Genomic DNA, 12,143 nt, shown 5'->3' with positions numbered 1-12,143 from the left:
AAAGGATTAGCAGCGGAGTTGCACGGGAGAATGTGAAAAGTGTTCATATGTAGTAAAAACCTGAGAAATCCGTCCGTTTTCGTCATTTGTTATCGAATCAACTTAAAGCTAGATCGTCACATTGGCAGCTCTTCTCTCTGAAACGGTTGTACTTATCGTCTGCAAAGCTATGTCGCGTGCTGCGGTATGCTGAGACACTATGAGCACCATAGTAGAACACAGATGAAGCTTCTAAGTTGATGTAATTTCCAGTAAGAAGTAGTACATATCAAGTTTTAAGTATTCAATATTGAATTTTTAGCTGGCTTTGGTGCCTTGGACATGACCTAGGACCTTAAGATTCTGCATGAAAGGAGGACTAGCAGCCCTGTTGCACGGGAGAATGTGAAAAGTGTTCATATGTAGTAAAAACCTGAGAAATCCGTCCGTTTTCGTCATTTGTTATCGAATCGACTTAAAGCCAGATCGTCACATTGGCCGCTCTTCTCTCTGAAACGGTTGTACTTATCGATTGCAAAGCTATGTCGCGTACTGCGGTATGCGGAGACACTAAAATCACCATAGTAGAACACAGATGAAGCTTCTAAGTTGATGTAATAGCCAGTAAGAAGTAGTACAATTCAAGTTTTAGGTATCGATTATTGACTTTTTAGCTGGCTTTGGTGCCTTGGACATGAGCTAGGACCTTAACATTCTGCATGAAAGGAGGACTAGCAGCCGATTTGCACGGGAGAATGTGAAAAGTCTTAACATGTAGTAAAAACCCGAGAAATCTGTCCGTTTTCGTCATTTGTTATCGAATCGACTTAAAGCCAGATCGTCACATTGGCCGCTCTTCTCTCTGAAACGGTTGTACTTATCGATTGCAAAGCTATGTCGCGTGCTGCGGTATGCGGAGACACTAAAAGCACCATAGTAGAACACAGATGAAGCTTCTAAGTTGATGTAATAGCCAGTAAGAAGTAGTACAATTCAAATTTTAGGTATTCAATATTGAATTTTTAGCTGGCTTTGGTGCCTTGGACATGAGCTAGGACCTTAAGATTCTGCATGAAAGGAGGACTAGCAGCCCTGTTGCACGGGAGAATGTGAAAAGTGTTCGTTGTGTTGTTGTTGTCTTCAGTCCTGAGACTGGTTTGATGCAGCTCTCCATGCTACTCTATCCTGTGCAAGCTGCTTTATCTCCCAGTACCTACTGCATCCTACATCCTTCTGAATCTGCTTAGTGTACTGATCTCTCGGTCTCCCTCTACGATTTTTACCCTCCACGCTGCCCTCCAATGCTAAATTTGTGATCCCTTGGTGTCTCAAAACATGTCCTACCAACTGATCCCTTCTTCTAGTCAAGTTGTGCCACAAACTTCTCTTCTCCCCAATCCTATTCAATACCTCCTCATTAGTTACATGATCTATCCACCTTATCTTCAGTATTCTTCTGTAGCACCACATTTCGAAAGCTTCTATTCTCTTCTTGTCCAAACTAGTTATCGTCCATGTTTCACTTCCATATTGGCTACACTCCAAACAAATACTTTCAGAAACGACTTCCTGATACATAAATCTATATTCGATGTTAGCAAATTTCTCTTCTTCAGAAACGCCTTCCTTACCATTGCCAGTCTACATCTTATATCCTCTCTACTTCGACCATCATCAGTTATTTTACTTCCTAAATAGCAAAACTCCTTTACTACTTTAAGTGTCTCATTTCCTAATCTAATTCCCTCAGCATCACCCGATTTAATTTGACTACATTCCATTATCCTCGTTTTGCTTTTGTTAATGTTCATCTTATATCCTCCTTTCAAGACACTGTCCATTCCGTTCAACTGCACTTCCAAGTCCTTTGCCGTCTCTGACAGAATTACAATGTCATCGGCGAACCTCAAAGTTTTTACTTCGTCTCCATGAATTTTAATACCTACTCCAAATTTTTCTTTTGTTTCCTTTACTGCTTGCTCAATATACAGATTGAATAACATCGGGGAGAGGCTACAACCCTGTCTCACTCCTTTCCCAACCACTGCTTCCCTTTCATGCCCCTCGACTCTTATTACTGCCATCTGGTTTCTGTACAAATTATAAATAGCCTTTCGCTCCCTGTATTTTACCCCTGCCACCTTTAGAATTTGAAAAAGAGTATTCCAATCAACATTGTCAAAAGCTTTCTCTAAGTCTACAAATGCTAGAAACGTAGGTTTGCCTTTTCTTAATCTTTCTTCTAAGATAAGTCGTAAGGTCAGTATTGCCTCACGTGTTCCAACATTTCGACGGAATCCAAACTGATCCTCCCCGAGGTCTGCATCTACCAGTTTTTCCATTCGTCTGTAAAGAATTCGCGTTAGTATTTTGCAGCCGTGGCTTATTAAACTGATAGTTCGGTAATTTTCACATCTGTCAGCACCTGCTTTCTTTGGGATTGGAATTATTATATTCTTCTTGAAATCTGAGGGTATTTCGCCTGTCTCATACATCTTGCTCACCAGCTGGTAGAGTTTTGTCATGACTGGCTCTCCCAAGGCCGTCAGTAGTTTTAATGGAATGTTGTCTACTCCGGGGGCCTTGTTTCGACTCAGGTCTTTCAGTGCTCTGTCAAACTCTTCACGCAGTATCGTATCTCCCATTTCGTCTTCATCTACATCCTCTTCTATTTCCATAATATTGTCCTCAAGTACATCGCCCTTGTATAAACCTTCTATATACTCCTTCCACCTTTCTGCCTTCCCTTCTTTGCTTAGAACTGGGCTGCCATCTGAGCTCTTGATATTCATACACGTGGTTCTCTTCTCTCCAAAGGTCTCTTTAATTTTCCTTTAGGCAGTATCTATCTTACCCCTAGTGAGATAAGCTTCTACATCCTTACATTTGTCCTCTAGCCATCCCTGTTTAGCCATTTTGCACTTCCTGTCGATCTCATTTTTGAGATGTTTGCATTCCTTTTTGCCTGCTTCATTTACTGCATTTTTATATTTTCTCCTTTCATCAATTAAATTCAATATTTCTTCTGTTACCCAAGGATTTCTAGCAGCCCTCGTCTTTGTACCTACTTTATCCTCTGCTGCCTTCACTACTACATCCCTCAGAGCTACCCATTCTTCTTCTACTGTATTTCTTTCCCCTATTCCTGTCAATTGTTCCCTTATGCTCTCTCTGAAACTCTGTACAACCTCTGGTTCTTTCAGTTTATCCAGGTCCCATCTCCTTAATTTCCCACATTTTTGCAGTTTCTTCAGTTTTAATCTACAGGTCATAACCAATAGATTGTGGTCAGAGTCCACATCTGCCCCTGGAAATGTCTTACAACTTAAAACCTGGTTCCTAAATCTCTGTCTTACCATTATATAATCTGTCTGATACCTTTTAGTATCTCCAGGGTTCTTCCATGTATACAACCTTCTTTCATGATTCTTAAACCAAGTGTTAGCTATGATTAAGTTGTGCTCTGTGCAAAATTCTACTAGGCGGCTTCCTCTTTCATTTCTTAGCCCCAATCCATATTCACCTACGATGTTTCCTTCTCTCCCTTTTCCTACTGACGAATTCCAGTCACCCATTACTATTAAATTTTCGTCTCCCTTCACTATCTGAATAATTTCTTTTATTTCATCGTACATTTCTTCAATTTCTTCATCATCTGCAGAGCTAGTTGGCATATAAACTTGTACTACTGTAGTAGGTGTGGGCTTCGTATCTATCTTGGCCACAATAATGCGTTCACTATGCTGTTTGTAGTAGCTTACCCGCATTCCTATTTTCCTATTCATTATTAAACCTACTCCTGCGTTACCCCTATTTGATTTTGTGTTTATAACCCTGTAGTCACATGACCAGAAGTCTTGTTCCTCCTGCCACCCAACTTCACTAATTCCCACTATATCTAACTTTAACCTATCCATTTCCCTTTTTAAATTTTCTAACCTACCTGCCCGATTAAGGGATCTGACATTCCACGCTCCGATCCGTAGAACGCCAGTTTTCTTTCTCCTGATACCGACATCCTCCTGAGTAGTCCCCGCCCGGAGATCCGAATGGGGGACTATTTTACCTCTGGAATATTTTACCCAAGAGGATGCCATCATCATTTAATCATACAGTAAAGCTGCATGTCCTCGGGAAAAATTACGGCTGTAGTTTCCCCTTGCTTTCAGCCGTTCGCAGTACCAGCACAGCAAGGCCGTTTTGGTTAATGTTGCAAGGCCAGATCAGTCAATCATCCAGACTGTTGCCCCTGCAACTACTGAAAAGGCTGCTGCCCCTCTTCAGGAACCACACGTTTGTCTGGCCTCTCAACAGATACCCCTCCGTTGTGGTTGCACCTACGGTACGGCCATCTGTATCGCTGAGGCACGCAAGCCTCCCCACCAACGGCAAGGTCCATGGTTCATGGGGGGGAAAAAGTGTTCATATGTAGTAAAAACCTGAGAAATCGGTCCGTTTTCGTCATTTGTTATCGAATCGACTTAAAGCCAGATCGTCACATTGGCCGCTCTTCTCTCTGAAACGGTTGTACTTATCGTCTGCAAAGCTATGTGGCGTTCTGCGGTATGCGGAGACAGTAAAAGCACCATAGTAGAACACAGATGATGCTTCTAAGTTGATGTAATAGCCAGTAAGATATAGTACAATTCAAGTTTTAGGTATCGATTATTGACTTTTTAGCTGGCTTTGGTGCCTTGGACATGAGCTAGGACCTTAAGATTCTGCATGAAAGGAGGACTGGCAGCCGATTTGCATGGGAGAATGTGAAAAGTGTTCATATGTAGTAAAAACCTGAGAAATCCGTCCGTTTTCGTTATTTGTTATCGAATCGACTTAAAGCCAGATCGTCACATTGGCCGCTCTTCTCTCTGAAACGGTTGTACTTATCGATTGCAAAGCTATGTCGCGTGCTGCGGTATGCGGAGACACTAAAAGCACCATAGTAGAACACAGATGAAGCTTCTAAGTTGATGTAATAGCCAGTAAGAAGTAGTACAATTCAAGTTTTAGGTATCGATTATTGACTTTTTAGCTGGCTTTGGTGCCTTGGACATGAGCTAGGACCTTAAGATTCTGCATGAAAGAAGGACTAGCAGCCGAGTTGCACGGGAGAATGTGAAAAGTGTTCAAATGTAGTAAAAACCTGAGAAATCCGTCCGTTTTCGTCATTAGTTATCGAATCGACTTCAAGCCAGATCGTCACATTGGCCTCTCTTCTCTCTGAAAAAGTTGTACTTATCGCCTGCAAAGCTATGTCGCGTGCTGCGGTATGCGGACACACTAAAAGCACCATAGTAGAACACAGATGAAGCTTCTAAGTTGATGTAATAGCCAGTAAGAAGTAGTACAATTAAAGTTTTAGGTATCGGTTATTGACTTTTTACCCTTCTTTGGTGCTTTGGACATGAGCTAGGAAATTAAGATTTTGCATAAAGGAGGACTAGCAGCCGAGTTGCACGGGAGAATGTGAAAAGTGTTCATATGTAGTAAAAACCTGAGAAATCCGTCCGTTTTCGTCATTTGTTGTCGAATCGACTTAAAGCCAGATCGTCACATTGGCCGCTCTTCTCTCTGAAACGGTTGTACTTATCGTCTGAAAAGCTATGTCGCTTGCTGCGGCATGCTGAGACACTAAAAGCACCACAGCAGAACACAGATGAAGCTTCTAAGTTGATGTAATAGCCAGTAAGAAGTAGTACAATTCAAGTTTTAGGTATTGAATATTGACTTTTTAGCTGGCTTTGGTGCCTTGGACTTGAGCTAGGACCTTAAGATTCTGCATGAAAGGAGGACTAGCAGCCGAGTTGCACAGGAGAATGTGAAAAGTGTTCATATGTAGTAAAAACCTGAGAAATCCGTCCGTTTTCGTCATTTGTTATCGAATCGACTTAAAGCCAGATCGTCACATTGGCCGCTCTTCTCTCTGAAACAGTTGTACTTATCGTCTGCAAAGCTATGTCGCGTGCTGCGGTATGCGGAGACACTAAAAGCACCATAGTAAAACACAGATGAAGCTTCTAAGCTGATGTAATAGCCAGTAAGAAGTAGTACAATTCAAGTTTTAGGTATCGTTTATTGACTTTTTAGCTGGCTTTGGTGCCTTGGACATGAGCTAGGACCTTAAGATTCTGCATGAAAGGAGGACTAGCAGCCGAGTTGCACGGGAGAATGTGAAAAGTGTTCATATTTAGTAAAAACCTGAGAAATCCGTCCGTTTTCGTCATTTGTTATCGAATCGACTTAAAGCCAGATCGTCACATTGGCCGCTCTTCTCTCCGAAACACTTGTACTTATCGTCTGCAAAGCTATGTCGCGTGCTACGGTATGCTGATACACTAAAAGCACCATAGTGGAACACAGGTGAAGCTTCTAAGTTGATGTAATAGCCAGTAAGAAGTAGTACAATTCAAATTTTAGGTATTCAATATTGAATTTTTAGCTGGCTTTGGTGCCTTGGACATGAGCTAGGACCTTAAGATTCTGCATGAAAGGAGGACTAGCAGCCCTGTTGCACGGGAGAATGTGAAAAGTGTTCATATGTAGTAAAAACCTGAGATATCGGTCCGTTTTCGTCATTTGTTATCGAATCGACTTAAAGCCAGATCGTCACATTGGCCGCTCTTCTCTCTGAAACGGTTGTACTTATCGTCTGCAAAGCTATGTCGCGTGCTGCGGTATGCTGAGACACTATGAGCACCATAGTAGAACACAGATGAAGCTTCTAAGTTGATGTAATTTCCAGTAAGAAGTAGTACAATTCAAGTTTTAGGTATCGGTTATTGACTTTTTACCCTTCTTTGGTGCCTTGGACATCAGCTAGGAAATTAAGATTTTGCATGAAGGAGGACTAGCAGCCGAGTTGCACGGGAGAATGTGAATAGTGTTCATATGTAGTAAAAACCTGAGACATCCGTCCGTTTTCGTCATTTGTTATCGAATCGACTTAAAGCCAGATCGTCACATTGACCGCTCTTCTCTCTGAAACGGTTGAACTTATCGTCTGCAAAGCTATGTGGCGTTCTGCGGTATGCGGAGACAGTAAAAGCACCATAGTAGAACACAGATGATGCTTCTAAGTTGATGTAATAGCCAGTAAGATATAGTACAATTTAAGTTTTAGGTATCGATTATTGACTTTTTAGCTGGCTTTGGTGCCTTGGACATGAGCTAGGACCTTAAGATTCTGCATGAAAGGAGGACTGGCAGCCGATTTGCATGGGAGAATGTGAAAAGTGTTCATATGTAGTAAAAACCTGAGAAATCCGTCCGTTTTCGTTAATTGTTATCGAATCGACTTAAAGCCAGATCGTCACATTGGCCGCTCTTCTCTCTGAAACGGTTGTACTTATCGATTGCAAAGCTATGTCGCGTGCTGCGGTATGCGGAGACACTAAAAGCACCATAGTAGAACACAGATGAAGCTTCTAAGTTGATGTAATAGCGAGTAAGAAGTAGTACAATTCAAGTTTTAGGTATCGATTATTGACTTTTTAGCTGGCTTTGGTGCCTTGGACAAGAGCTAGGACCTTAAGATTCTGCATGAAAGAGGACTAGCAGCCAAATTGCACGGGAGAATGTGAAAAGTGTTCATACGTAGTAAAAACCTGAGAAATCGGTCCGTTTTCGTCATTAGTTATCGAATCGACTTCAAGCCAGATCGTCACATTGGCCGCTCTTCTCTCTGAAAAAGTTGTACTTATCGTCTGCAAAGCTGTGTCGCGTGCTGCGGTATGCGGACACACTAAAAGCACCATAGTAGAACACAGATGAAGCTTTTAAGTTGATGTAATAGCCAGTAAGAAGTAGTACAATTCAAGTTTTAGGTATCGGTTATTGACCTTTTACCCTTCTTTGGTGCCTTGGACATGAGCTAGGAAATGAAGATTTTGCATGAAGGAGGATTAGCAGCCGAGTTGCACGGGAGAATGTGAAAAGTGTTCATATGTAGTAAAAACCTGAGAAATCCGTCCGTTTTCGTCATTTGTTATCGAATCGACTTAAAGCCAGATCGTCACATTGGCCGCTCTTCTCTCTGAAAAAGTTGTACTTATCGTCTGCAAAGCTATGTCGCGTGCTACGGTATGCTGATACACTAAAAGCACCATAGCAGAACACAGATGAAGCTTCTATGTTGATGTAATAGCCAGGAAGAAGTAGTACAACTCAAGTTTTAGGTATCGATTATTGACCTTTTAGCTGGCTTTGGTGCCTTGGACATGAGCTAGGACCTTAACATTCTGAATGAAAATAGGAATAGCAGCCGATTTGCACGGGAGAATGTGAAAAGTGTTCATATGTAGTAAAAACCTGAGAAATACGTCCGATTTCGTCATTTGTTATCGAATCGACTGAAAGCCAGATCGTCACGTTGGCCGCTCTTCTCTCTGAAACGGTTGTACTTATCGATTGCAAAGCTATGTCTCGTGCTGCGGTATGCGGAGACACTAAAAGCACAATAGTAGAACACAGATGAAGCTTCTAAGTTGATGTAATAGCCAGTAAGAAGTAGTACAATTCAAGTTTTAGGTATCGATTATTGACTTTTTAGCTATCTTTGGTGCACATGAGCTAGGGGCTTAAGATTCTGCATGAGCGGAGGATTAGCAGCCGATTTGCACGGGAGAATGTGAAAAGTGTTCATATGTAGTAAAAACCTGAGAAATCCGTCCGTTTACGTCATTAGTTATCGAATCGACTTAAAGCCAGATCGTCACATTGGCCGCTCTTCTCTCTGAAACGGTCGTACTTATCGATTGCAAAGCTATGTCGCGTGCTGCGGTATGCGGACACACTAAAAGCACCATAGTAGAACACAGATGAAGCTTCTAAGTTGATGTAATAGCCAGTAAGAAGTAGTACAATTCAAGTTTTAGGTATTGAATATTGAATTTTTAGCTGGCTTTGGTGCCTTGGACTTGAGCTAGGACCTTAAGATTCTGCATGAAAGGAGGACTAGCAGCCGAGTTGCACAGGAGAATGTGAAAAGTGTTCATATGTAGTAAAAACCTGAGGAATCCGTCCGTTTTCGTCATTTGTTATCGAATCGACTTAAAGCCAGATCGTCACATTGGCCGCTCTTCTCTCTGAAACGGTTGTACTTATCGTCTGCAAAGCTATGTCGCGTGCTGCGGTATGTGGAGACACTAAAAGCACCATAGCAAAACACAGATGAAGCATCTAAGTTGATGTAATAGCCAGTAAGAAGTAGTACAATTCAAGTTTTAGGTATCGTTTATTGACTTTATAGTTGGCTTTGGTGCCTTGGACATGAGCTAGGACCTTAAGATTCTGCATGAAAGGAGGACTAGCAACCGAGTTGCACGGGAGAATGTGAAAAGTGTTCATATTTAGTAAAAACCTGAGAAATCCGTCCGTTTTCGTCATTTGTTATCGAATCGACTTAAAGCCAGATCGTCACATTGGCCGCTCTTCTCTCCGAAACACTTGTACTTATCGTCTGCAAAGCTATGTCGCGTGCTACGGTATGCTGATACACTAAAAGCACCATAGTAGAACACAGATGAAGCTTCTATGTTGATGTAATAGCCAGGAAGAAGTAGTACAATTCAAGTTTTAGGTATCGATTATTGACCTTTTAGCTGGCTTTGGTGCCTTGGACATGAGCTAATACCTTAACATTCTGCATGAAAATAGGAATAGCATCCGATTTGCACGGGAGAATGTGAAAAGTGTTCATATGTAGTAAAAACCTGAGAAATCCGTCCGTTTTCGTCATTTGTTATCGAATCGACTTAAAGTCAGATCGTCACATTGGCCGCTCTTCTCTCTGAAACGCTCGTAGTTATCGTCTGCAAAGCTATGTCGCGTGCTGCGGTATGCGGAGACACTAAAAGCACCATAGTAGAACACAGATGAAGCTTCTAAGTTTATGTAATAGCCAGTAAGAAGTAGTACAATTCAAGTTTTAGGTATTGAATATTGAATTTTTAGCTTTCTTTGGTGCCTTGGACATGAGCTAGGACCTTAACATTCTGCATGAAAGGAGGACTAGCAGCCGATTTGCACGGGAGAATGTGAAAAGTTTTCACATGTAGTAAAAACCCGAGAAATCCGTCCGTTTTCGTCATTTGTTACAGAATCAACTTAAAGCTAGATCGTCACATTGGCCGCTCTTCTCTCTGAAACGGTTGTACTTATCGATTGCAAAGCTATGTTGTGTGCTGCGGTATGCGGAGACACTAAAAGCACCATAGTAGAACACAGATGAAGCTTCAAAGTTGATGTAATAGCGAGTAAGAAGTAGTACAATTCAAGTTTTAGGTATCGATTATTGACTTTTTACCCTTCTTAGGTGCCTTGGACATCAGCTAGGAAATTAGGATTTTGCATGAAGGAGGACTAGCAGCCGAGTCGCACGGGAGAATGTGAATAGTGTTCATATGTAGTAAAAACCTGAGACATCCGTCCGTTTTCGTCATTTGTTATCGAATCGACTTAAAGCCAGATCGTCACATTGGCCGCTCTTCTCTCTGAAACGGTTGTACTTATCGTCTGCAAAGCTATGTGGCGTTCTGCGGTATGCGGAGACAGTAAAAGCAACATAGTAGAACACAGATGAAGCTTCTAAGTTATGTAATAGCCAGTAAGATGTAGTACAATTCAAGTTTTAGGTATCGATTATTGACTTTTCAGCTGGCTTTGGTACCTTGGACATGAGATAGGACCTTAAGATTCGGCATGAAAGGAGGACTAGCAGCCGAGTTGCACGGGAGAATGTGAAAAGTGTTCATATGTAGTAAAAACCTGAGACATCCGTCCGTTTACGTCATTTGTTATCGAATCTACTTAAAGCCAGATCGTCACATTGGCCGCTCTTCTTCTCTGAAACGGTTGTACTTATCGTGTGCAAACCTATGTCGCGTATTGCGGTATGCGGAGACAGTAAAAGCACCATAGTAGAACACAGATGAAGCTTCTAATTTGATGTAATAGCCAGTAAGAAGTAGTACAATTAAAGTTTTAGGTATCGATTATTGACTTTTTAGCTGGCTTTGGTGCCTTGGACATGAGCTTGGACCTTAAGCTTCTGCATGAAAGGAGGATTAGCAGCAGAGTTGCACGGGAGAATATGAAAAGTGTTCATATGTAGTAAAAACCTAGAAATCCGTCCGTTTTCGTCATTTGTTATCGAATCTTCTTCAAGCCAGATCGTCACATTGGCCGCTCTTCTCTCTGAAACGGTTGTACTTATCGTCTGCAAAGCTATGTCGCGTGCTGCGGTATTCTGAGACACTAAAAACACCATAGTAGAACACAGATAAAGCTTCTAAGTTGATGTAATAGCCAGTAAGAAGTAGTACAATTCAAGTTTTAGGTATCGATTATTGACTTTTTAGCTGGCTTTGGTGCCTTGGACATGAGCTAGGACCTTATGATTCTGCATGAAAGGAGGACTAGCAGCCGATTTGCACGGGAGAATGTGAAAAGTGTACATATGTAGTAAAAACCTGAGAAATCCTTCCGGATTCGTCATTTGTTATCGAATCGACGTAAAGCCAGATCGTCACATTGGCCGCTCTTCTCTCTGAAACGGTAGTACTTATCGTCTGCAAAGATATGTCGCGTGCTGCGGTATGCGGAGACACTAAAAGCACCATAGTAGGACACAAATGAAGCTTCTAAGTTGATGTAATAGCCAGGAAGAAGTAGTACAATTCAAGTTTTAGGTATCGATTATTGACTTTTTAGCTGGCTTTGGTGCCTTGGACATGAGCTAGGACCTTAACATAATGCATGAAAGGAGGACTACCAGCCGATTTGCATGCGAGAATGTGAAAAGTGTTTATATGTAGTAAAAACCCGATAAATCCGTCCGTTTTCGTCATTTGTTATCGAATCGACTTAAAGCCAGATCGTCAAATTAGCTGCTCTTCTCTCTGAAACGGTTGTACTTATCGATTGCAAAGCTATGTCGCGTGCTGCGGTATGCGGAGACACTAAAAGCACCATAGTAGAACACAGATGAAGCTTCTACGTTGATGTAATAGCCAGTAAGAAGTAGAACAGTTCAAGTTTTAGGTATCGATTATTGACTTTTTAGCTGGCTTTGGTGCCTTGGACATGAGCTACGACCTTAACATTCTGCATGAAAGGAGGACTAGCAGCCCAGTTGCACGGGAGAATGTGAAAAGTGTTCATATGTA

The sequence above is a fragment of the Schistocerca gregaria genome, unplaced genomic scaffold (assembly GCF_023897955.1).
Source record: "Schistocerca gregaria isolate iqSchGreg1 unplaced genomic scaffold, iqSchGreg1.2 ptg000526l, whole genome shotgun sequence".
Taxonomy (NCBI): Eukaryota; Metazoa; Arthropoda; class Insecta; order Orthoptera; family Acrididae; genus Schistocerca; species Schistocerca gregaria.
The sequence above is the reverse complement of the archived record's forward strand: the minus strand, read 5'-3'. Positions refer to the sequence as shown.